Source organism: Lichenostomus cassidix, chromosome 19 (assembly GCF_008360975.1).
Source record: "Lichenostomus cassidix isolate B80296 chromosome 19, HeHo_3.0, whole genome shotgun sequence".
Lineage (NCBI taxonomy): Eukaryota > Metazoa > Chordata > Aves > Passeriformes > Meliphagidae > Lichenostomus > Lichenostomus cassidix.
In genome coordinates, this window is record NC_139499.1 from 1,298,275 (window position 1) to 1,325,215 (window position 26,941).

At 44.5% G+C, this 26,941-nt stretch overlaps 1 protein-coding gene across 7 annotated transcripts in view; it reads left to right on the forward strand.

Annotated features, from left to right (window-relative positions):
* Positions 1–26,941, forward strand: part of AUTS2 (activator of transcription and developmental regulator AUTS2) — a 748,905-nt gene that overhangs the window by 210,213 nt on the left and 511,751 nt on the right. The gene's annotated exons all lie outside the window — the stretch shown is intronic.

Here is a 26,941-nt window from a genome sequence, read left to right on the forward strand (position 1 = left end):
GGAGTGCTGTGAGCTGGGAACAGCCACAGGGGCAGCAGAGCAGCCTTAGGAGCAGATCAGCCTCTTAGCGTGATGCTTAAACTCTTGCTGAGGCTTTTGTGCCCTTAGGCCCAGCTCCTGAGCACTGTACCTCCATGGATTCGGGGGCACAGACCGAGGCCATGGCCTCGAAAAATGTGTAGGGACACTTGTAATGTGTCAGTGAACAGCACTGAGAGGAACTGTTCCCTTCCCAAGGTGGGTGGAAGGTTCCCCTGTTTGGCCTTTCCAAGGGAAGCAGCAATGCCTTGAATTGGGTAAGAAGGATGTTTTTCTGTCTCTTAGTAGACTAAAGGCAGCACTCCTGCTTTTACAGCTGCCTCATTCCAGTCCCTTGGATGTGGAGGGAGGCTGTGACTGTCCTGGCTCTGAACAGCTGCATTTGGGGCTGGGATTTATCACAAGTGGGGAGCCAAGGGCAGGGGGAATGGCAGTGTGCACTAAATACCTGTGAAATTCCAGGACTGAGCTCACACAATTGCTTTCATGGTTTGCACTGCTTTGGGGGCCATTGTGAGTTTTTGAGTCTTCCCTGGACTTAGCCTGGCTGGCTCTGGCCAGTGCCAGGGGCTGGAAGATACAGGGTACACTTTTAAGCCTTCTGCTATTTATTTCCTTTTGGCAAAAAATGAACTTGGTTTAAAGCTTAGGAAAATTATTTATGATCTTCCTCAGCCTGGAGGAACTTGATTTCTACTTCGTGGGGTTTCACAAGTCATAATATTGCAATTTTATAAAGTCAAGACATCTTAATTTGTCCCCAAACCCACCGAAACAGAACCTACTTTTAAATCTAAGTCCCCTTTTCCTCTGTTTAGAGCTTTATCAACACTGTATGAGCTCTGTGCACTAGGAAAGCCTCCTGTGTTTTTAGCAAAATGTACCATAGGTGTATTTTTTTCTCTGAGCTTGCTGTACTCTTGGATAATTCCAGGGGATATTTGGATAGGTTGTGGAGCCAGTTGAAGAGCGCAGTGTGGCCATTACTGTGCAAGGCCATGACTCCTAAACCAGACAAAACAAACTTCTCCTTTCCTTCTGACCTTTCTCTGGAACAATTTTCTCTGCTCAACATTAAAATACACTGAGGTTCTATGAGCAGAAATGAAAGAGTTACCCTTAAGAATTGTTACTAAATTTGCCTAAAGAATGCAAATATTTTTACAGAAGATTGACTGCAAAAGTTTCTGTGGTTTTGTGCTTCCAGTGCTGTTGGAAATTTGTCTCTAACACTAGCAACACTGTAAAGGCTGTGACAAAATACCTACTCCTGATGTGTCTAATTTCCCATTTTTTAATAGTCAATGTAGGATCAGTTTCAGATTTATCCATCTATATTTGATCAGCTGTTGAAGACTATTCAAATGAGTCTGTTGTGAATGCACTTTCTTGAAAAAAACTGAACTTACAGCAAAGCCCCAATTACTCAGGAGAGTGCATGAGCCTGATTCTGCCCTTAGCTGCTTCCCTGGTGTCTGCCTTCATCCACTGCTGGGCTCTGTGAGTTGTAGTGAACTGCTTTCAAGAAAATAGAAATCTCCATTTTCTCCAATTAAAGAAGAATTGCTGTTTAATCACAATTCCTCCAAGTATGGAAGACACCAGAGGACTGTGCTCTCTGTAGTCCAGCAAAACAAAGACATAGGAATAGGATGTTAGTCTTTCTAGATCTGTCCTTGTGTGGACATCTTCAGAAATCACTGTTTAAGGGAAAGTTGGACAAAATATGGCAGAGGTGTAAACTAGTGCAGGAAGTTAAGTTTTCAATGCAAAGCCTAGTGAGATTCTCCAAGAAACTGTGGGAAGCAGGAAAATAATTGCTTTGCAGGCACAAATTGATTTAGATCACAAAAAAAGCCATGGGCCATTCCAGTCTGTGACAGCAAAGACAGAGTCAAAGACCTCAAAGTTCCATATTCTGTGTGCTCATTCCCAGGTGGTGGAGTTACAAATGGCTGTAAAGAACCTGTGGGCTTAAGAAAGAAGAATCAAGTTCCCTCTCATGCAACTCTTTCCTGCATGAACAGAGAAACAAGAGAGAAAATCCCAAGTTTGCTCATGAAATGCTGTCAGGTCTAAGCCCAGCTCACCCTGCTAACCCTGCCCCCAGGCTCGATTCCTCAAATCAATAAAAATAATACAGCTAAGAATGGGTATAGAACTGGAAGATGATGTTTGATACTTTTTCTTGGAGATTGCATGCTTCTTTTTCTAAATGCTTTAATAAAAATATTTCAGTTGTAAAGCAGGTGGATTTTATCCTAGCCATCAGAAGCAGCAGATATTTGGTATGTGAATGTTCTCTGTGGCACTTTTATTTTTGCCAACCATGCTCATCATTTCCTTCTGAACAGGTTTTACTCTGATCTGGTTTACTCTGAAAAAAAAAATCTCCTACTTTTGTAAATGAAATAAAAATTGAGTGCCCAAAGCAGGCAGAGGGTTAATAAAAATGGAAATTCTGTTAAAATCACTAATCAATCTGTTTAATGTTTTATGGTCTCTCCTCCCCCCAACACATGTTCTTTTCTTGTAAATCACCTTATTGCTTCCTGCTTGTTTACCAGCTTTTAGCAAGTCAAGCAGCATTCAAATTGCTTTGATGTTAATTATATAACCTGTTCAATAGGGCTTGCTAGGTGAAGGAAAATAGCTCCTATATTTAAGAAAATAAATTAATATCCAGACAAGTGCTCTGTGCTTTGGTTCTGAAGTAGGAAATGACAGGATACTGATGACTTAGTGTTGTGTTGTCAAATAAAAGCTATATTTGGGTGGGATGATGCTCTCAGTTTGCAAGATTTGATATTGGTTGTCTTCACTTCTCTTGATAATACAGAACATTGTGCTGAGGACTGATCCTGCTACAGGGAAAAGGAGTGAGTTTCTATATTGCTTGTGCCAAAGTAAAAGATTCAGGAAGTAGGGATTCTGCCTTAGTCCCCAGAAGCTGTAGCTAAGGAGCCCTTTGGATATTGGGTTATCCCTGCTGCTCCACTGGTCCTGCTCTGGACCCTGGCCCAGCCTGAGCTGCACTTACTCAGTTCAGTTCAGGTGCTGTTGCATTAATGTTTAAACTGTAAAAAAAAAATACTCTTAGAGTGTAGAAAAGCCTTGAGCGTGGAACTGGCACGTGCTCAGTCAGTGCCCAGACCTGACCCTGTGAGGGGCATGGCTGAGGTGCCAGGCTGGAGCTGGCACTGGGACCTGCCATGGCCTCTGCAAGCCCCAGTGCCACTTCCCCCTGTTCATCCTACATGGAAATTGTGCTTAATCAGAAAGAGCTTGTCTACCAATTCCTAATCAAGGCAGAAAGGTTTAATTGGAGAATTTGTGCAGAGTTTGGAGATCTCCAGATGAAAGGCTGTACCTGTGTGATGAATGAATATTAATAATTTTTAATGCAAAGTGCTGGAGCCATCGCAGCCGACTGGATTTGTGTGGAATGACTGGAAAGCAGCTCCCAGGAAGCAAGGCAAGCCTTCAGCTTATTAATGGCATTGTCTTTACAAATTAGTAGCAGACAGGGAGGGAGGCTTGGATGGCATGTCGTTACAAAATGCTTTGGAAAGATCTGAAGTCAGATTTTTGGTCTGATGGTTCCTGTAAAAACGGCAGTGTTTTCCATGATGGAAAGAGTTTATTTGCAGTACTAAGGCTTGTGCTTCCAATGTTTTAAATGAACCTGGGCTTTAATATGCAATAAATACTGAAAACGATCCCTTCAAACTTTATTCATTATCATAATGATGTGTTTTGATATAATCATTACTGGTGGGCTATTACTGGTCTAAAGCAAGTACCAGAGGGTGTGTTGTTTCCAGAAGGAGTGAGTGTCATGAGATTTTTGTACTATTTTAGAGTGATCATAAAGCATTTCCAGGAGTGGAGCTGTATGAGAGTGTAACATTGCTTACGGGGAGAGAGATCTTACCTATCAATAGCAATGCAAGGCTTGTAATTTTAAGTCTTTCTAATTTAAATCATGAAAATCTGTTTTTCATGAATAATTCAAAACTCTGATTTAGTAGAATTATTTCCAGCCCATGTATATTAAGCAGCCAACCTGCTATGGCAGTTCTGTTTTCAGACACTGTTGATGGGGGGTTTCTCTTTCCTGCAGAAATGATCATCTTTGTCTGTTAGAAAATAAAGCTGCTGTGGTATTTTGTTCTTTTGATTGCACGAGGATTTTGCTTTAAACCTCGTGGGCTAAAATTCAAGCTGAAGAAAAATAAACCCTTACTACAGGAGCTCCTAGAATTAAATTTGGAGAGAGTAAACCTTGTACTATATCCATTAGGAAAATGGCAGTATTCTTCCATTTCCTGATGTTATTCAATTACTTACCCTGCTTCCTGCTTTTAGCGTAAACTGTATATTTTAGCTCATGACCTTTGACAGCAAATTGAATCAGAAGTGGAGATGCAATGAAAGTGGGTTTTTCTAAAGACTCTTTAAAAACATGGGTGTGTAAGAAATTTGGAGGTTTGTTTTGTTGTTTGTTTCTTTTTTTTTTAATAAACCTCACTGTGGATTTTGTAATATAGTGCATTTTGCTTGGAAAAAAGGAAATTGAAGTTAATGTACTTCCTTCTTTGCCCTGGAGAAAGCACAGCCTGCATAGCTGCTCTTATTAGTGTTTGCCTGCTGAAATTAGCATTGCATATTTTTGTTAATACCAATAAAAGTGGAGTTTGTTTAATTTAGAATCAAACCCTTGTTTGGATTGGATTAGCACTTTAAGAAAAATATTTAACTTGTAAAGTGATGCAACACAGGTCGATCTAATCTTTAGCTCCTCCAAGACTGTAGCTCATTTACAAGCTTTAGATCCTACTATTTCCCTTACACTTGTGAATAGTGTTAACACATTAAAAAACCCCAAAGCAGTGCATTCACCTGAAGCTTTCCAACACAGGTACCCCAAACCATCCAGGAACCATCAGTAATGAGGTCAGTGCTGTCCTGCCATGCCCTGTTCCCTGATCCTGATGGATCTTCTCACACATGCTGTTCTCTGAGCTTTTCTGTTAACTATTGAATGAGAGTTTAGTCGTTTATAGCTTTTTCTGATCAGAATGCCTTCATGTCACTGTTCCCCCCAAATTAATCATTTTACTAATCCTGTGTATCTATAGAGTAATGACATTTTGAGGAGAGTAAGAGCCCTTTGTTGTGTTTAGAACTTGCCTTGTATTAAACTTGAACAGAGCTGGAATTTAGGAAAAAAATCAGGAGATGTCTTGAATTTAATGTAAAGCAGTGGAGACCCCCTTTGCTGCAGGAGCAGCCTGCCCCTCGCCAACACTGTAGTGCTGTTGACTCGCACTGGAAGGAAAATCTCTTTTTCTATGAGTTGCAAAATTCTCAGGTCTGCAACAGGGCTGAGTTGTATCGTGGTCCTCCTGGACCTATGCTAGGAGAGAGCCTGGCTTTTCTGTATATCCATGTGTCTAACCTGGTACCAGAGCTTTGCTGCTTCGTGTTGTGTTGTTCTGCAGGCTGTTCCAAGATAACACTGAATTCTTTCTTGTTCTGGCTGCAGCAATGCCAAGTGTTTGTTGAACATCTGTCAGTGTGTTCAGATTATTAACCTAACTTCTGCTCGTTTATGTTAATGAAAACATTTGAGCTCCATAACAAGGCTGTGTAACAGCTCCTCATGCTACCAGTTCCACTGATACCCAGCTGAGTGGCTGACACAGTCCAAGCCCACCTGGCAGAGCGTTGGCAGCTCCTCCTTCAGCAGTGCTGCTGCACTCTGTGCTGCCCAGCCTGCGGGGTGGCACAGCTTACTGCTCGTATTTAATCTTCAGGCTCTAAAGCATCTTCATATTTTGGGGCAGATTAGAAAATAGGGGAAATGGACAGCAGAAATTCCAGCTTTGGCATCTGTGCTCAGCTGGGAGTGGTCTGTCCCCCCAGTGTGATTCCATGCTGGCTCTCATGTTCAGTGCCAGCAGAGGAGCCTTGGGGAGCACAGGCAACAGGAAGCTGAGCATGTCAGAACCCAGCAGAGCTGTGCTCAGATCTGCAAAGGAGGCAGTTCCCTTTGGGCCAGAGGCTGTGGGATCTGCATCCTGGGACGTTTCCACCTCTCCTTCAGCAGCCTGATCTCTCCTGAATAAGCCTTGCTTGGAGTGGGGCTTGGATGAGGTCACCCCTGAGGGCCCCTCCAACCCAAACTGTTGTGTCACACTGAGCGAGTCATTTCTGGGAACAGAAACTGCCGCCTGTTGCAGTTCTCTGGGGTCTGCTCTGGGGCTGTTACTGTAACATGGATAACAAGGACTGCTGAGGCCAGCTGAGGGAATGGTCCTGTAGTTGGGTCTCCAAAGGCCTTTGCTTTTTTGTTAGCACACAGCTTTGGAAGTTGAATTAGAGAACTGATCTCCTTTTTGGACTGCATGTAGTCTGCTGGGCAGCAAATTGCACTCAGAGTCATTCTTCCAAGTCCTATAATCTTTTACTACAGATACTATTAAAAAAGTATTAATTACTCTGTTCTGGAATTAGGATTTTGTAATGAAACCTCAAACAGAAAACTCAAGCCAGGTTGGCCAAATGTCATGGAACACTCAAACCTGAGCTGCGAGTAAAGTAAAAGTCTGAGTTGCTTTAAGGTTTACAGTTAAAAGAATGTAAAAATTTTCAGCTTGTCCAAGTTTTGACAGAAAACCCTGTAGTACTTGGCAGGCCTGGCTGGGTTTCCTTAAGTGTGAAATGCAAGATAAAACCATCGACTCGGAGCCAAGCACAACGAAACGAAAAGGTTCTCCTGAAACAAAGAGAACAGAGATCCATGGATTTTTCTCACAGCTCTCCTTCAGCTCCTTGCCTGGTTCCATGGAGCATCCTGAGCAGGGCATGGGGTGCTGTGGGAGAAGGGGGACTGGAAGGAGCTCTGTGACAGAGCTCTGGGGAGCTGAGGGGTTGTGCCAGTGCAGGGCACAGCCTGTGGAGTTGCTGTTGAGCTGTGGAGTGAGCAGAGGGGGAGACAAGAGGTGCTCTCCTTGCGGTGCAGTGCACAGGGCAGTGCCAGCATAGGAGCTGCAGCGAAAAGCTGGTTTGAATACATTTCAAATGTTTGACTTGGATTGGAAGGGAAAGGCAATTTTCTCCCTGTCCTTCCTTTCACCCTTGCACCGGGACTTTCTACAGCCTGTTAGGTGAAATGAAGAACCTTTTTTTAGTTTTCTGTCCAGAAAGGCTTTTTAGGAAAAATGAGTGGTTGTTAAAGTACTTGGGAAGATTTTGCTGATAGCAGATAGAGTTGTGTTTACACATGTGGGGAGTAGGGGGACTCAGCCCTTTGACATTTCTGTCCATTCAGTATGTCACACATTCTGATTATTTACAATATTTTTAATGTTTGATTTACTTCAGTGCTTAGGATATTCAATTTTAAGTACTACTTTGACTTCCCTCTTTTTTTTTTTTTAATGTCCCAATGGAAGTTTTTGCTAACAGGGATGGGTTTGTATCAGAAGGAGGTAAATAGCAAGTAAGTAGGATATAAATAATATATCCATGTTTATATGTATAAAATAGATGAAAGACACCTTTTATTTATGATTGGAACAATTTGGTTTTTACTTTTAGGCAAGACTTTGTAACTCTTGTGGAAATTGTTACTATCTCCTTTACATCAACACAAAGTGTGCTTGTGCTTTTGAAGGAATTTTCCCAGGGTGTCCAGGGGCTTGTGGAGCAGGGAGGAGGATGTGTTTCCATCGGTACCTGTGCTGGGGCAATCGGAGCCCTTGGCATTAATTCCTGGGGTATAATGAGTTGCAGCCAATTTTCTCCACCACCAGGTGATCTCCACTGAAACATTCTGTAGTGACTTTTGCAGTTGAAAGCAGTCCATAACGCAGGGAAAACACTCTTCTCCCATCCTGTCGCTTTCCTTGTGATAGAATAAAGTTTGATGGGACCCCCAAGGATCATCCAGTCCAGCTCCTGGCCCTGCACAGACACCCCAAATCCCACCCTGTGCATCCCTGGCAGTGCTGTCCAAACACTGCTGGAGCTCTGGCAGCCTCAGGCTGTGCACATTGCCTGGGGAGCCTGGGCAGTGCCAGCACCCTCTGGGGGAAGAACCTTTTCCTGAAATCCAACCTGACCCTGCCTGGCACAGCTCCAGCCAGGAGCCTGTTCCTGTCCCTGTCCCCAAGCAGAGATCAGAGCTGTCCCTTGGAAGGAGCTGCAGCCCCACTGAGCTCTGCCCTCAGTGTCCTTCAGGCTGGACAGACCAAGTGCCCTCAGTCACTCGTGTGGCCCCTCCAGACCTTTCACCATTTTCTTGGCCTCTCTGTGTAAGCTGCTCCTCTTTCCTGCTCCCTTCTCCTTATTTCACACCAATATATTGTGCATAGAATGGCAGAATCCCAGAAGGATTTGGGCTGGACGGGACATTAAGGATCATCTCATTCCACCCCTGCCATGGGCAGGGATACCTTCCACTGTCCCAGGCTGCTCCAGTTCCCATCCAAGCTGGCCTTGGACACTTGCAGGGATCCAGGGCCAGCCACAGGTTCTCAGGGCACCCTGTGCCAGGGCCTCGCCGCCCTGCAGGGCAGGATTTATTCCCGAGTGTCCCGGGCAGTTCCCCTCAGGGCCCCGGGCGGTTCGAGCCCAGCCGGGCCGGCGCGGGGCTCGGCGGCTGCTGGGCGGCGCTGGGGCTCCCCCTGCGGGCCGCGCCGGGGAACTGCCGGGCCCCAGCTCTGAGGGCCAGGCTCGCTGCTTTAATTCTTTGCCATTCCTTTCCTTTTTGTTTTCTTTCCTCTGCTCTGGAGACAGGATTAGAAGGCTGAAGGTGTTCCGCCTGAAGAAGAGAAGGCTCTGGGTCGACCTGAGAGCCCCTTCCAGGGTCGAGAGAGAGCTTATTAAAAAAAAAGATTTTTAAAATGTTCAGAGAATGATGGGACAAGGGAGAATTGTTTTAAACTAAAAGAGAAGGGATTTATGTTAGATATATGGAAGGAATTGTTCCCTGTGAGGGTGGGGAAGTCCCAGCACAGTTTGCCCAGAGAAGCTGTGGCTGCCCCTGGATCCCTGGCAGTGTCCAAGGCCAGGCTGGACAGGGCTTGGAGCAGCCTGGATAATGAAAGGTGTCCCTGTCCATGGCAGGGGTGGAATGGGGATGAGCTTTAAGGTCTGTTCCAACCCAAATCATTCTGGGATTCTGTGATTTTTTGCCTTTGGTAGAGTATGCTTTTTTTATGGGGAGAGATTTGGGGCTTGTTTTGGTTTTGTAGTAACAAGTAGCAGATTCCAGTTTTGATCAGTGGACTTTAACTGGTCACTGGTGGCCTCCTCCTGCCACTTGAACAAGAAAAGGCAGATAGATCATAGGCAGCCACAGGATCACTGGACAGGGAATCAGAGCTCCAACCACAGTTCCAGAGTTTATTTTTTTTTCTCACCAAAGTGGTGTTTATTTGCTTTGCTTGTGCAGAGCAGCTGTTTTACTCTGCACATTGGTGTCAGTGAGAGTCTGAAAACGTTCCAAGCCTTCGTGTAGATCCGATGGCAGGACTGGAAGTGAAAGTGTATGGTACTAAGAGGCAAGAGGCTGATGGGGTGACTTGTTGAGAGTTAAACATGCTCCATGTTGCCATGTGGTCTAGTGGAAGGTGTCTCTGTCCGTGGCAGAGGGGTTGGAACTAAATTTTCTGAAAGATCACTCCCAACCCAAACCGTCTGTGGTTCTATTTGAAAATAGAAAATCTGTGAGAGAAGAGCAGACCAGTGGAGCTGCCTCTCCCCCCTTTTCTGTCAGCTGCTCTAGTTTGGTTGTAACTGACTCATAGTGAGTGATGAATCCTTCTCCCACATCCAGTAAAATTTCAGTTAACATTACATTTGTCAAATCTTCTGAGATAAGGATAGAAACCTTTCTTAGAGAAACAGAAATTACACTTCTAAAGGTGTCACTTGCCCCCTGCTTCCTTTGGGCAGTCACTCCAGGGGCCCAGAATGAGAGTGTGAATGGCAATACTGTTAATTGCTTTTGTGGTTCTGGAAGAGGGAAATAATGAAGGAAGGATTTGATATTGGAAGATCCTCATAGTCTGTTGTGAGTGACAGCCTGGCTCTGTACCCTGAGGGGCCACTGCCAGGAAATGACTGAAACCAAGGGGCAGGGAAGTCCTGGGGAGCTGACAGAGCCCAGGAAGCTGTTGGGGTCCCACGGCTCCTCCTCTGAAGCTCACGAAAACTTTGCGTACTAAAACCTGTTTGCAGAAGTGCAGGTGAATTTGCAGAGAGAATGTGATCCCATTAAGCATCTTCACAATCATCCTTGGGTGTTACTGTACATGACTGAGGCTTACAAAAGCAACAGGGGCTCCTCCTTGTCACTACCTCAAACACCAGCCATCAGAGCAGCTGAAATGAGGAACTGCAATTTTATTTGGTCCTGTGAAATATGACAGGTTTGGCTGCTTTTACAGTGCTATAGCAGATCAGGAGCAGGAGAACTGACAAATTTTATTTTGCCTGTGATCAGCCTCACTAATATAGTATTCAGCCATGATTATGTTTTAATGGACTATGTTTCAGTATGGCTGGAAGGGAATGGTAGAGAACACGAATTATAATATCCTTATTATAAATATGGATAAACCTGAAGCTTAGAAATTATGTGTCTTTTCTAGTGGAATAACTAATTCTGTGGAGTGTTGTGAGAGATGTATATGAATGGTTTTCTTTTGTTTTGCAAGCTTTTAGAGAATTGCCGTAACTCTGATGAGGTCTCTTTAGTAAACTGTAAGTCCTACAACTAAGAATAGCTGTTTCTCTTCTTTCTCCCCCATTTCCCCTTTACTGATGAGGAGCAGAGTCCTGACACTCATCCAGCACAGCATGGTTGCCTACAGACCTTGCTCTCCAGGTTGATTCTCTGCTGTCTAATAAGAAATAAACTCACACTGCAGTCTGTCTTACTATGGAAGCACTTCATGCTCGTCTCCTCTATCTTGGTTACTCCTCGTCAGTCAAACGTGGTTGCAAATAATTTTATAATGCCAAATCAACATGACTTGCATTAAATTTGATAGGGTATGTGAGCTGAAAAGCTGAGAATGATAATTAATGTGTTAGGCTGAGCTTTTTATTTCAGTCTGTTGGAATGGAGGCAGGTCCTCCAGGTAGACTGGTAGGATTAAATCAGTGCATTCAAGTGTGCACCGGTACTTAATTTTACTACTTTGAGGACAGAATTCTGCTTCTGGAAGTGTTGTGGTTTCCTTGCAGTGCATCCATCCTCTGCTAGCTACACTCCACCTAGGCTGCCTGCATCCTGCTGGGTTTGAGTGGCATCTCTGTGCCTGTTAGAAGCACTGTGGTTACTCCAGTTCTGTTCTGGGGCAGGGAGAGGACCATGCCAGTGGCTTTGGGCTGCCTGGGTTTGGTGTGTGAGGGGCTGCCCTGTCCTGTGCTCCTCTCTGTCCCCAGGAGGATAATGGAATCTGTCCCAGGCAGAGATGATAGAAAGCTCTTACACCTGCCCTCTGCAGCCTGCCCTGGACAAGGAGCATTGAGACAACTAATTCCATCCATTTTTAAGTGGCCTGAGCCTTTAAAAGGTTCTTTGCATAAGTGAAAATTCTGGTGGATCACCCCCTGTGCAGGCAGGGAGGTTGTGCTCAGAGGTGTCTGTGTGTTATTGATAGAGAGTGGTGCTTTGCTGTCCTCTTGCTTCAAAGCAGTATCAGGAATTATCTAATATTGAGATATCTTGTTATGTTACGACTTTGAACTGAAGGGTGAGTGCAAGACAAAAGACTCGAAAGGGAAGCTCAGGCAGTAATGTGTTTACGTGAAAAGTGGGTTTTAAAGCTTTGAAAGGGTTGTAATGCTCTTCTACCTTGAGATGCTAATGCTGAAACTTGAAACAGAGCACAGTATCATTAGCAATTAAATGTGTCTGTGTACTGCTCTTACATCTTGTAAGGCTCTTGCAAATCAAAAGGGAGAGGTACACACGTCTAATAAAATAATGATTGGGAAAGCAGAGTTCCAAAGCCCTGCTTGCAATTCACAGACAGCAGCTGCATGCCTGGCATATTTGTATAAGGTTTTAGAATTAAATTAATTGCCCCAGGCTTTGTACTTGTAAAGGATTGATTTTTCTTCTTTACCTGTGTGCTGTTGGTACTTTGCCTTTCTGTGACTCTATTCTGGTGGCTTTTGAGCTGTACCATTCCAAGGTTTTAACATATGTTCTATTTTCTATCTCTGAACTGCTTCTACAATTCTTTTGGTGGCAAAAAAATTATGTGTCAAGAGATGGATACACAGATAACTTCTTGAAGTTAATTCCAAATTTTGAGTAGCGTATACAAGATTACAGATGTAAATACCATTATCCAAGGAATAAAACATGTTAGTTAGAAAGTGGAAATACTTCTGGATCCTGTCTGTAGAAGCCAACAGCTGAGCAGGAGTGCACTGGATTTAAATTTTTGGTGAATATGTTTATTCTGGTTATGAGTTTTAACATTTCTGACACCTGTTTTGTGTTTATTTTGCTAAAACAAAATAGTGTGTATGCATGTATATGTGCACATATGTATGTTTATTATGCACATGATGTCTTTGTTACAGCAAATGCAATGTAAACATACAAAAGTTCACATTACTTTAAATACTGAGCTTAACTGTCAACCACAAAACATATTTGCAAACTCTTTCAACATGTGTAACATATACAATCCTAATTAGAACCAGCACAATAGCAGAGCTGCCCATATGGTAGTGATAATTATGTTGAAAGAGCTTGTCTTGTGGCTCAGAACTGAGTTTGGAGGATCCAATGTGAGCTGTCTCATGCTGGGGGTTTGTAACATGCCTTTAAAATGTGTATGTGAGTAATTTGCCATGCCCAGGGTGGGTTAGATGAGTTAAAGATGAGGGGGTTTGATACAGTGGTCATTTGATAGGAGTGTTTAATGTGTATTTCTGGCAGAGTTTTTGAAGGGCTGTCTTGACAAAGGTAGTTCCATGGTTTTTGCATGTTTTATGTATGTTATCTTTAGAAAAGCATGAAAAAGATGGGTTTTCTGGATATTGTGCTGCAAGACTCACCTGAGACAACACTGCCCAGTCATTTCAGAGCATGAGCTGCAGTGTGTGCCCCTCTGGCACACATAGGAATGGATGTTAATGGAAAGCATAATTTCCAACAGAATAATCAGAACTGCATTAATGAGTGGGCCAGGGCTCTACATTGAAAATCTGCTTTAAAATAATTAGTTATTTTTTCAGCACACTCGAGACCAGCTCATGCTGTACTTTGTCAGGTTAAATATGCTAAGGCAGGATGCAAGCCTAGCAGAAAATGGGGGTATTTATTTAGCTTCCCATTATATATGGGCAAGTAATAACAACTGTGAAGAAAAAAGGCAGTGGCTACAGCAGTAGATAATGTGGGGTTTGTGATAAATACTCCTAGGTTTACAATTTGTTCTGCCTTATCTATTAAATGTGTCCTGTGGTTTCCATATCCTGCAAATCAGTGTGAAACAGAAGCAAGTTGTGCTCTAAAAAGAGACAAGCAATTTGCAACACCCAAGTGATGTTTGAGGTGAAATAATGTGGGACATACTTATGTATGAATAACAGTCTTTTAGTGATAACACAAAGGAGAGCTGTGGGTGTGAGACATGTTGGTATCAATCTAGAAGTGTTCCATTTGTAGGTTTAGCATCTGAACTAAGACACTGTGTGTTCCTGCTGGCAAACACAGAAATGTTGTTTGGTGTTGCAGTGTGCAGGAAGATCCCCATTTTCATTCATTAGGGTTTATTTCAGGGGGGGGTGGGAATTAATTTTAAAAAATTAATTGGTGGCATTTCACAAAAGTTTCAATGGAAATATGGAGGTGCTAGAGGAAAATCTGTCTTGGTTTAAGGAGCCAACAGTTCTGTGTGAATATACCAATCATGATCAAAAGAAATGGATGTTCTCAATTAACCTGCTGTCACAGGCATTTTATTATGGATTTGTATTTACTAAGAGTGCTAAATTTGTATTTATGAACAGTTCTAAGTGTTAGCTTCTCATTTTAATAAGGGTCCTTCATTCCTGCTCACTGCAGAGCTTAAGAGTGTAAGGCTCAGAGATGGTTTCTGTAGAGATGCTTATAAACCTATCCCTCCCAACTCCTAGGCTTGTGCTCAAGGGCAGTGCTGTCAATACTGTGAATTTGCAAAGTCAAAATCTCAGTTGATCTTTGGTCTAGGCTTCTTTATTTATTTCTGCTTTGGTCTCTGAAGGTTAGTCACTTGCTGTGATGTGAGAAGGAAAAGAATACAGGGATAAGGGGAATAATGTTTTAATCCTTTCAATGTTGTTGCAGGAGTGACTTCTAACTTAATACCTGTTTCAGTTATTGACCCTCTTTTGGGGAGATATTGAATGTGTGCATTTTATTGATTGTGCAAATGCTCATCCACTTTGGGAAGCACATTCCTGCGAAGTATCGCAGGTCAGTCTTTGCTGAAAGAGGGAATTACTTTCTTTAAAATCAGTGGGATGAAGCCAGCTTGTATCGCCCCATTTCTCATGGTGAGCACTGTGGGTTTGGGTTTTTTTCATCAGCTATTTCCTTCATCAGTAACTGACGCCTTGTGTGATCCGAGTAAGGCATCACATATGCCTGTGTATTTAAACAATCACTTGCAATTTCATGTGGCAGAGGATGGAGCATGGCTTTGCGTAGGAAAATGCTGGGTAACATGAGTGCTCTGTTGTAGCTAAGCTTTTTAAAGTGAATTCTGGTGTTTCCAGAATTTAATTTCTACAGCTTGTCTGTGGAGTAGCTGCTGGCCAGCCTTGGTGCCCAGCAGCTTGGTTTGGTGTAGCACTGTAGGCTGGTCCCTCTGTAGCAATGGGTGTGAGCCAGACTGTGCTGCTGTGGTTTAGTACAGCTCCTGCCACCTCCTGCTTTGGGGGAGTGCTTTTATTGAGCAGAAATGGATTTCTTTTGAGGGCACACATCTCCTACATCAAGCGGTCTGGGAGCTTTTTCCATGCTACCACCTGTTTTGTAGTTTGGCGAGAACATTGCTCAGACTGTCCACTTGTTATGGGAACAGATGCCAGCAAATTGCTGGTCCTTTTGGAGTGACAACTGAATTTTTCCCTCGTGTAAGGAAATGCCCTATTTGTGTGTTTTGCTCTCCCACCACCCCGGCTGTTCACCCAACAGTGTCAGTGTACGGCAGCGATGGTAAAACGAACTGGGAGACAGAACGGGATGAAGTGAGTTCTCAACTCAGTGGCCTGAATCTGTCTCACAGGCACAAATCCCGACATTCCAGGGGAATTGTCCCTAGATGAAGGTAACACGTTGCATGTACTTACCTCTGTAAATCCCAGGACACTTAGTCCCTTCGTCCCGGCTGTTCCCTGTGTCACACGCCGGAGGATAGAGGGTTTCTGCAGTGATCAGCAGCGCTGCTGGAGCCTGGGAGGCAGCTCGGCTCCGGGGGACTCATTGTTTGGGGACAATGACTGGGCGCAGGCTCTGTGTGCAGAGCAGGGGCTGGCGGCTGCCTTGCAGCCCCCTCGGCTTTGCGAGCAATTGGAAATGTTCAAAATAGGCGGCAGCGATTCCAGCCCTGCCCGCGGGGATGAAAGCAGGCCTTGTTTGTGTGCCAGCCAGATGCGGGTGCGTCGGGTTACATCCCTGCACGGATCCTTGTCCCTGTGTCCGTGTGAGTCTGAAAAAATGCTTTTCTGCATGTGTCCCAGCAGCTCCCTGCAGCAGCCATGCAGCCCTCGCTGCTCCTGTGCCCTCCCGCGCCGATGGAGCACTGGGGGTTGGTTTTGGGCACCTGGAGTGATGGATGCCCCGCGATTCTCTGTTGCCCTTTGCTTTACACACCTCATATTTTGTGGCCATCCTCTTCTGTAGCACAGCTTTGCTAGAGCCACCAAGAGTGGACGCTTTCTTCTCCCTTCTGTGTGCTGGAAGTGTCGGATCTGCCTCAGGTGACACAGTCTTTTTGTTGGCCTGGTGACGATGGCAAACAAGTACTCATCTTCTGTGTTTGTTTTCCCAGTACAAAACATCCCTTTCTGTAGGGAAAAAGGGATGTGTTTTTCCCCCGATGAAAGGTTTCTTTCCTAGAACTATCAGCTCCTCAGGAGCTACAGGTCAGAGCTGTCCTGGGCTCTGGCTCCTTATGCACAGAGTGCAGCAGTCCCTTCTCTCTCTGGCTCAGCACCATCCCCACAGGCTTTTGCCAAAATCTCTTACAGCCCTGGATCACTGGCTCTTTAGCATCACCACTGCAGGCTTTGAGAGAGCCTGGAGCGATGCCACGAGGCAAAGAGCCCTGTGCTCCTCCCTCCTTCGTGTGAGGGGGAGATATTAATGCAGGAACTCTCACAGGAGCAGTGGATCCAGTGCGTTTGCAGCCAAGTTCTGCAGGGTTTGTCCCAGGGATTTGTGAGCTTTGCAGAGCTGGAGCAATGCCTCGTGTTTCCACAGCACACAGCACAGAGGGGATTGAGAGCAGAGTGAAATCCATAGTCATGAGTCCTTCCACCAGCTTTGGGTGTGAAACCCCAGCTCTGTGAAAGCATGTGGGTGATCCACGATGACTTCACAGGGCAAAAACTCCAACAGGAATTAGTTCAAGGTGTTGGTCTTGCCTTACTTACCCCAGGAACTCAGATGCTTGAAAGAGTACCAAAGGCATAACTTGGGTGAGGTCTGGGTGAAGGGAGGCAGCACTCAAATCACAGAATATCGTGAGTTGGAAGGGACCCACAAGGACCATCAAAGTCCAGCTCCCTGGCTGCTCCTGCACAGGACCAAAGCTGCTGAGGATGGCAAATTTCTCTGAATAAGAGCATGAATTGATTCCTCTCAGCTCTTGGGCACTCTCAGACTTTCTCTTCCTGTGTTTCTTTGGGCAGCCATGCCATGAACTCAGGTAATTTTCCATTTAGTGTGGCTGCAGGAGTGTCCCCGTGGCAGATGGCTCTGCACAGTCAGAGGTGCTGCAGACCTGGGGCAGCAGCTCCTGCCCTGAGCAGTTACGACAGAGGGAGCAGGGGGCTTGTTTGGGGATTTTTCTTTGGCAAGTCACTTGTTTCTATTTACAAGCTCTACCAGTGTTTTAATTAGGGTAATTACCCTTGACCAGCTAAGTGTAATGGCCTGCTGCCTCTTTAATGGCTTTTCCTTTGTGATTTTCCCGCTTGGCGCTGGGATGGCACCGTGAGAGCTGGGAGGGGAGGCAGAAGAAACTGCAGGAGAGGTTATTGCATGCTGCTCAAGACTGCCAGGACTTTCAGATCATTAAGAAAGTTGATTTATTGCCTCCCCCCCCCACTTTATTTTTTCTTCTTTCTTTTATTTTCTTTTTCTTTTCTTTCTTTTTTTTTTTTTCTTCTTTTATTTCTTTTTTTCCATCACAGAAAATGTGTTCACCAGAGCCACAGTTTTCATTTGGGAATATCATGGACTGCCTGGGCATGGTTGCCCAGTTGAGAAGTTTACACTCACTACAAAATAATAAATAAAGTTTTGCTAAGGGACTGCTGGGAACTTGTGACAAGACCCTTTGAAAGAGGCTCCAGCAGGAGCAGTTTTCTGTCTGAAAATGTTTCCAGGTTGGGATGGGGTGTATGAGCAGGTGTGAGTGCACACGACATGTGTTGTGGCATGGCTGGACACTGGCAGAGTTCTCAGATCAGAGTGCTCCCTGCAGCCTCAGCCTCAGGGGATTTGTTTCCTCACTGCATTAAAGAATTAGTGGATTCAGGAAATATTGTAGATGTGTATATACTGTGAAAGGAATATCCTGGAAGCATAGTGCTGTGCTTCAGGTCTGCCATCCCTCCTCAGACAGCCTGGGGCTCCATGCTGCTGGAAAGAAAACGTCCCAGAATGTACCTTTGGAAACTCAGGGATGCAAAAGCACAGACCAGCAGCTCTGATAGTAACCACACAGGGAATTGTGAATAGCAGTGTTCAATTTATCTCACATTTATCTCGCATTTTCATTTCTAAACCCCATTAAAGCCCTAACACTGTTCCTAGAAACAGCCTTTAAAATTCTCACTTGTTTATATTATACCTCCAAAATGCTCTTTCTCTCAGACATGTGGTGCTAGCCATGGTGGAAAATTTGGAACAGCTGAAAATATCTGTGTATTATAAATTTTTTACAGTAACTGCATCTGTAATCTGTGCTATGGACACTTCTAGAGATTGTGTTGCCGCACTGCAGAGTTTTTGAAAGCTCTGCTGAGATTAAATGTTTAAAAAGAAATATTTTTAATCCTTGGTGAAAGTGGTGGATTCTTTTGGTTAGGTGATAATATTACTGGTGATAAATTAACAGTATGGGTAGGATTTGAGAATTGTATTGTCTGAATTTCAGATTTCAGAGATGACAAATCTGGGTTCTGCTGCATTCATAGATTGGCAAATCAAATTTATCTAAAGAGCGTGAACTCTATTTTTTGAAATTTTCCTGTACTGAATACCTTCAAAATAAAGAAAAATGCTCTTCATATCCCTTCATTAGCATGTAGTCTGCCATGACAGATTTATGAAAGACATCTCAGTGCTGGAGTGCCCTGGTGTTTTATCCCATTTGGTAAATAGCATGGTGATGTGCTGGGCACTCAGGTTTCATTCTGGGTCCCATTCATCATCCTGCTATGTGACTCCAGACTATTGCACTCCTTTGTCTCAGTTTACCTGGGTATGAAATGTTGGTACTATCTCCTCCCACTCTTGTGAAATGTAATTAAGTTAATGCTTGAAAGTGCAGTTTAAGTACAAGCTGCAGCTGTTAAGGTTTTAATGCATGTAAAGAAAAAAAATCCTGCTCAGTCCACTTCAGTTGTGGGTTTATTTTTGGTTTCTGCCTTTTTTAGTTCTTTTTTTATCTCCTTCTATAGCTGTTACAAGAAAGTCAGGAGAATGTGACATTCAGAGAGTGACACCAGAGCCGGTGGAGGAGGGAGGGCTCTGAGTGCAAGCAGTGATGCTGGAGATCATTAACACTGCTATTTATAACCGTAAAAACTGGGTTTCAAGGGGAAACATCTAGGCTTAGCGTGGCTAATTATACAGCTGTTAACTAATCTAACAGTGATCCTAATTCCAGCAACCCTTGGCATTGACACTTCATGGCACTGTGTGGGGAGCTGATGCAGCACTGAGCCCATCAGGTGTTCCCTGCCAGCACAGCTGAGTGACAGGGGACAGCTAACACCTTCCACTGCCAGCGTGTCCATCTCAAACACAGCCTCTTCAGGGAGGATAAGGCACCTGGGCTGAATGTTTTTAGGAAATCTCCAATTACTACTAAAGTCAAAATGACAGAGCAGGAGTTAGCGGAGGATTTGACAGCTGCTGAATCCTCAGAGTGACTCTAGACACACATACAATGTTTGCATTATTAATTTAATGTCTCTGCAGTTTGGTGTTTTCTGTAGAAGTATTGCCTCAAGGATCTATCTGCATAGTTTAATGCTAAGATCAAGGTCTTTATTTCCATTTAAAGGCATAAATTAGAAAGCAATCTCACTGAAAGAGTCTGATCAGTCACAGGATCAAATGGATTCATCAGAAGTGTGTGATGCGCTCTCCTGTCATTTTCTCTTCTCCTGTGTTGAATCCCTTCCTATTTTTGAAGTTTGAAATCACTCAAGTGTGACCTATTTTCCTATTCATGTTGTCTGTTTGCATTTTCCTTTCCCCTGTTTGCAGGTGGGATATGTTTGAAGGGAAGGTGAAGAGCTGTCCCTCAGGCAACCCTGCCTCTCACTGGCTCCTCGCTCCACGAGGGGCTCATGAGTAGGCAAACAGGGGCTTAGAGGCCCTGGGTGCACTGAATTATTGTCGGAGATGTGGTTGTGTACACATTGACCTTATCACAGCATTTATAGCTTCAAGGCAAACGCAAAGCAGCAAAGCCTGCAGCAGGCAGGTTCCCACTTGGGACCAGGAGCAGGGGAGTTTCCTTTCTGCATTTGCTGCTGTTCCTGTCGTTAGTTTTCATGTGTGAGTGGTTACCTTTACTTTCTCTTTTCTCCAGCATTTGATCCTCACTGAGGGCAACAAGACATGGCCCAAAGGGAGAGAAAACCAGTTTGGGCCAGGGCATGGCATATGTGTGAAAAGCTTTCCATGTTTGCTTGCTGGAGTGCCAGAGCCAAGCAAATTGCCTGGCTGAGAGTCTGCTGAAAATGTCTTGCATTTGGGATGTACAGATTTTCTTTAATCTTAGTTTTAATTTTTTTTAAAGAAAATAAATTATGTGAAGCATATTTATCTCCCCATCTCTCCTGGTTTTGCTGTTGTGTTACACTGGTTTCCATGCATTCTGTGGGGATTCATTGCCTCCAGTCCTGCCAAGTGCTCTGGATCACTGCCTGACAGACGTGCTCATTTAGTCCCTTCTTTCCCTTCACCCTTCATCTCAGCCTCCTGAGCTGCCACAGATCAAAGAAGAGTTCTGTTTTATTTTTAAATTTGGTGTTTATTAAGTAAAAGGGACAGTGTAATGTCATTATGGATGGCATCCTTTAATGCTGCAGAGCAGCAGCTGTTGTCCCCTTCTCTGTTCACAGATGCCCTGGTTGCTTGACAGAAAAACTGTGAGCTACATCCTGGCTTCTTCACTTGGAGAAAACAGAAGGCAGCCTTAGGAAGCACAAGGGATTTAAGTATCCTGGGCATGTTGTTGTTTTGTGAATAAATACAGATTGTCTTGCTAGAAGTTCCATATATTGATCTGAATTTGGGTCTGCTCATTATGGAATGGAGCTGTTACTCCCCACTGCTGTGTTCACCTGCTGTGTCTGCAGGCGATACAAGTGACAGTCTGGCCATATCCAAGTGGTGAATGGTGCCTCTCTTTTCCCAATTCCTGGTGTGCATGGTTAAAGGAGGTGACCAGCAGATGTGGAAAGAAGAGGAGAAAATATTTCACACTCATGTCAGATCACATTGAGAAAAGAATATGCTTTTATTTTCTTTTCCTCGTATTTTCCACAAAATACTAGTGATGCCCTCTTTGCTGGAGCAGGTTTGTTTGAACCATTGCACAGTGTGTGCAGCTGCTGGGGTTTGTAGGTGCCTTGCTTTGTTGTGCTTATAGGAGCTAGGAACAGTGCATTGCCTCTTTTCTACCTCACAGCATTTCCTTCATCCCTGGTGTACTTGTCCACCCACAGCTCTGTGTTTCCAGAAGCACTCAGTGAGGTGTAATCTGCTTTGTGAGCTCTGGGTCCTGGCTGCTTTCACGTGTCCCTCTGACAGCCATCCTCATCAGCAGGTGTCATTGCAACCCCATGACTGTGCTTCCATCCCCTGACTGCCTGAGCCCAAACCCACAATCATTTCAAGGCAGCCATCCAGATCTAGGGAATATATTACACTTTTCCCGGAGGAAAAGCACTCACAAGACAATGTAATGGCACAGATTTTGCACAGGCAGAGCTGTACAAGCAAATCCCCATACCTTGCTCTGGTCCGTGGGGAGCCACAGCTCAAGCTGCTGGAGGGGACGTGTGTGTTCACTTAGTTTGCTAATGCAAACAGGAGTCTGAGGGATCACCCCCCTGTTCTTCCTGTAGGGCATGCTGAGCCGATGGAACTGATTCAGCTGGCCTCCCCCTGCTTTTCTAGGCTCTGTATCTTCTTTAGGAGCCCCAGCTGCTTGTGCTGGGACCAGCAATCCCCTGCCTGTGTCACTCCCTGTGTGTGACAGCCAGGGGTGCAGGGAGCAGAAATCAGGCTTTGAGCAGCACAGGGTCCTGAAGGTGCTGCTTCCCTTTCTGCTCTAAATGGAAATCAAAGCCATGGTTCACCAACTATTTGTAGAGACCATTTCGACAGTGAAAACTGGGATTGAAGATCCATTCCTTGGAGAGCCTGTAGGTGTGTTCTGTTTTTCCATCCTCCAGATGTGTCCTGGGGCATCTGAGGGAGTCACCTGGGCCAGGCTGATGGGAATCTCCAGCTGCCAGAAATCAGGCTTTGCTGTCTGAGCATTTCAGAGCACAGCAAACATTAATTGTTGAAGCAGACAATTAAATAAAAATGGAGTAAAATGGAATCTTAGAGCTGGGGATATTTAGGCATGACTATAACAAAGGAGTTTCTTGTTCCTGGTCTGTTTTTTACTAGAGTAGCTTTGTTCAAACTAGTTCAAACTAGGGTTTCTAAGCCAACAAAGAGGCTCTACAAAGGAACTAATTAAAAAAAAAAAAAGTGTAAACACCCTCACCCCTGTGCAATTGAACACATTCCTGAAGAAATGTTGCTGTGTGCCTTTGCTTGCTAGTGGTGCCTAATGAAAATATACCAATTTTTAACACTGAGGTTGTTATTATAGAAATAAAGCAATATGGTTCTGTTTAAAGAAACAATAGGTAGCAGTAGCAGCCTTTTCTTCCCAACTGGAATGAGAATGTGGAATATAGCATGGACTTGGATTTTTCCCTCTCCAAAGAAGCTTGGTCCTTCAGTGGAAAAAGGGTGGAGAAGCATTGACCTAGATCATCTTTCTTATCTGGCTGAAATCCATCAGTGCATAATTGTATAAAATTGACAGATAAAAGGATGAATTTATGTCAGAAGAGGGTTTAATTTTCTTTAATGTAGTTTGAAAGTTCATGTCCAGTAATTTACCTTGCTGCTTTTTTTATTCAACTCTAGCTCTGCAGTCCTGCCAGGTAACATGTAAGAGGACCCATTACTTCTTTCTGAATTTAATGGGAGCTGTAATTCAATAATTTTCATACTGGACTTCATAGATAACTGGTAGAATCTGTTGGAATACAAGATGTGTGTGAATGTACCCAAAATATGTTGTGCTTAACAAAGAGCCTGACTGTCAGAGTTCCTTTCTGAATTTGTGTGAAACTGTGTGTCACACAGCCCAAATACACACATAATGCTCTTCCTCTTTTCTTGTCTTTCTCCTTGGAAAATGTGACCAGCGAGTGGCAATACTGTTGAATGCTGCTTTTATTAGCAGCAGTTTATGTGGGGATGTTATCCCATTCCTTTGGGCCATCTCTCCCATGTGCTTTGCTAGAGTGTTGAAGCCAATGAATAAAAACATTCAGGGGGGAAACAAGAGTCATTTGTCAGGAGCTCTTTGCCCTCCTGCTTTTCAGGGCTGGGTGGCTGAAGAAGACTTGGATGCCAGTAGCGATATTGAAACACCAGTCCTTTTTCTGAATTCCATTTTTCTGGATCTAAATGTGTTCTGTTACAGAAAAAATAATAGCAAAGCTTGCTGCTGCATTGGCTGTCCTGGGCCAGAGCTAGGAACTACTGAGGGCTTTTGTAATACCCATCAGAAAGCAGTGCACAAAACCTACAACTGAAGAGTGGTATTTGCTCTGCTACAGTGAAGAAGTTTAGTTCCTTGGCAGGGAGTTTGCACATTTTGAAGGAAGTGGAAGCCTCTGTAGAAGCTTTGAAGGCTTAGACACTTGCAGGAATAGCACATGTAAGAAACAAAGCTGCAAAGATATTTTAAAAGGTGTAGTTATTGTAGGTCCTACTTTATCCAAAAACCTGATTCTGATATCTCCCAATGCCATTCACAAGTCAAGCTAGATGCTGTTGAATTTCAGGAATGGGGAGAATGTAGGAAGTTCTGCAGATGAGTAGGAGCTCTGGCGGTGTGACTTACTGAGGATGGGAAAAAATCCTGTTTCCGTGCCTTACTTTCACTGAGAGATATTTAAGTCCTAACACTGTGTATTTGGGGTCATGCCCTCAGATGGTGGTGTAGCTGTTGGCTCACTAGCTTATTATTTGTATCCTGTACCTGTGTCTGGTGTAAATGGCAGTGAGGAGGAGGAGGGGATGCATTGGGAAGCCAAAAGCAGGAGGGAGGATGGAGGATGCCGTCTGTCCCAGTCTGTCTGTGAGAATCTGCTGGCAGGGGAGGGTGACCTGCGTGTTGGAGACCCAGGAAAATTAATTTCTCTCAGCAGGGGCCTGCAAACCAGTTTTTCCAAGTAATGTGGCCTAGATATCCCTTTAGTCAGGAGAGATCTCAGTCTATTTGTCGATGCTGTTTAAATTTCAATGAACACTTAAACACGACCTGGAGCAGGGCAGGAGGTGTGGGGTCTGCCCGGCCATCACAGCAGGCTGTGCATCAGCAGGGGGGAAATCCTGCCCGCAGCCCTGTTACCTGGCAACAGGGAGTGTGAGTGATATTGGGATCAACAGGGAATTACTTGAACCTACAAACACTCACTTGTCCCCAGCACAGCACTGACTCCTAATGCAGAGTTCAATGGCACTGCGACAGCTGCAGGGAAAACATACTCAGGAGGCTCCCGGGGGAGCCACGGCCATCCCTGGTGACAGCCCTGTGTGCCCGTGGGGACGTCTGGAGGGGACTCCCGGGGTGCAGTGGAGCCCTGTGAGCTGTCATCCAGAGCCAAACGGGGATTTCATGGCAGTGTGGGGCACAGGCAGCACCACACCGACTCCAGCCCAGCAGCTGGGGTTTGTGCTTCCCCACTTGACTCGACAGCAAATGGCACAAAGCCCCTCCTGGCTGGCATCAGCGATGGTTGGTGTTGGCTTTCTCAGCTGTGCATCTCTGGAGTGATTGTTTAATTCTCTTTCCATCCTACAACAGGGACCTCCTGGCAGCTTGGTGCCCTGCACCTCCCCAGTGTATTCTACATTGGCACAGAGACGGATCCTGATCTAATAATTCATATATTACTCAGTTCCCTGAGGTTTAGGGATTAGTCAGGTTATGCTGAAACTACTTTTTTCCCCCCACAGACTCATTTGCATATTAACTTTCCTGTGCATTACTGATTTGGTTCTAGTGAAGTTCATCTTGTTGCTAGGAGGGATAAGCTATGAGGCACTGAAGAATTATTCAGAAGCTTGCAGATGCAAGAAGTTAATACTGCTCTGGTTTGTATTTGGATAGCTGTTATATAGTTTAAAAAGGCTCTGGAAATTCTGGAAGCTTTTTCTTCTAGAAAATTCTAGGTGAGGTTTTAAAGCCTGAATGGTACCTCTGGTTTTGAATGACAGAGTTCTCCATCAGGATGGGAATAGCAGAGCTCCTGTGGGACCTTCATCTGGATGGGTGCTTATGGCAGATCTTTTCCTGGAGTAGAAATCCATTGGAAAACTCATTAACTTTTTATAAGTGGGAATAGGAGGAATTGAGTCAGTGTGTAGAGGAAATACCTTTCCTTTCCAGGCAAACTGGGACTTTATCTAGAGGCTTTCTTCTGTCTTCACTTAATACAAAGAGGCTTGGCTGCTTTTAAGTGTTGCTTGCATTTGGTGCTCAGCAAAGTTTGCCTTTTAAAGGGATGCTTTTGGTCAGCTGTCACCTAATTCCTTTATGTCATGTTTATGTAAGAAGGACATGCTATTTTTAGAAACTTAATGTAGATGTCAGTATGCTGGGGGATGAGATTGTGCTCAAAGAGAAGGATGTACCAGCAAATTTACTTCACTGCGTGAACAGGGTATCTGTGTGTTGTGTCCTGGGAATACCAGGGGCAAAAGCACAACCTTAAGCAGGGCAGGGAATATGTCCACCTGGTGCCTCTCCAACCATCCAGCTCCTTTAAACTTGGGGTTTAACACACACACAACTGTTGGCAATCTGCAGAAATTCCAAGGTCCTGGTGCTCAAAATTACAAGAGTCCTTCTGGTGGTTTTTGTTTGTTTGTTTTTTAATAATGAAATCTTAGCAATTTTTGATTCTCTTTGTTTATGGATTTTGAACTTTTTCTGTGCTCTGAGACTATGTGTTAAACTTTTCTGCCAGGAGATCTGAAATGTGCTTTCTGCTGTTGCTGAAATGGGAAGAGACTCACTGCATGCTCACTGACTCCAGGAGCCTTCCTCGAAGAGCACCCACTAAACATTTTCAGGTTTCAGAAAAGAGCAGCATTTGTCATCTTGGGAGCTGTCTGCCTATAGCATATTCATGCATGAGCTACTTACTGTAGAGATCCCCCATTTCATTGCCCACGCTGTGCTGCAGCGTGCCAGCTCAGATGTGTCATCTGATTCACTTGCTAGCATTTCTCTAAAGCATATTTTTATAGATAAGGCAGTAGAGATCATCACAGGTAGATGCTCATAAATCTGTTTGGGCTGTGAACAGATACCTTCCAAAGGCACTTACTTGCGGTAAGAACAAAGAGACTGCTCAGCAAATGTGTTTCATGATTTGGTGTATCCCATTCCTTCCCTCCTCCCTCCCCTGCAGTTGTATAAGTACCGTTGATGGCAGCTGTTGGATTAGACCCAGAAGCTTAAAAGATTAAAGAAACCACTAAAAGCAGCAAGGAGGAAGTGAAGGATCCGTTTGTCTGAAGGTTTGTGTTTTCATACTGGTGGTTGGGAAGAAAATTGCAAACAGGCTGTGCTCTGCCGCAGGGGTCTCGCAGCATCTGGGCCAGGAGAAGGTGGTGGCAGGGCTCACTGAGATCTACAGTGCCCAGCCTGGCCTTGGGCTCCCTGTGTCACCTCCCAGAGCTGCAGGGTGACAGCGGCAGTGCCCATCTCCTGCCCTCCTCGCTGTTGTGGCACACAAGCTCTTGGAGTGATCTGCAGTGTAGATGTAGAAAGCCTTGGCTGTCCAGAGTCTCTCTGAGATGAAGCTCGGGAATTAAAACAATGAATGGCTCAACGAGCTACAGATTCTGCATTTTCATGCTGTAGTAAACTGCTGCTGCTTACACTGTCTGTTCAGCTTTGCAAGGAATATTATTTAACGAGTGTTTCTTGTCCAGGTGGTTCCAGTCAGGGACAGAGCAGAGGGGGACACAGCATCTCTCACCAAAGTCAAGATGAAGTCTGATTCTTTGCCCCCATTTCCTTTCTACCCCATCCACGCT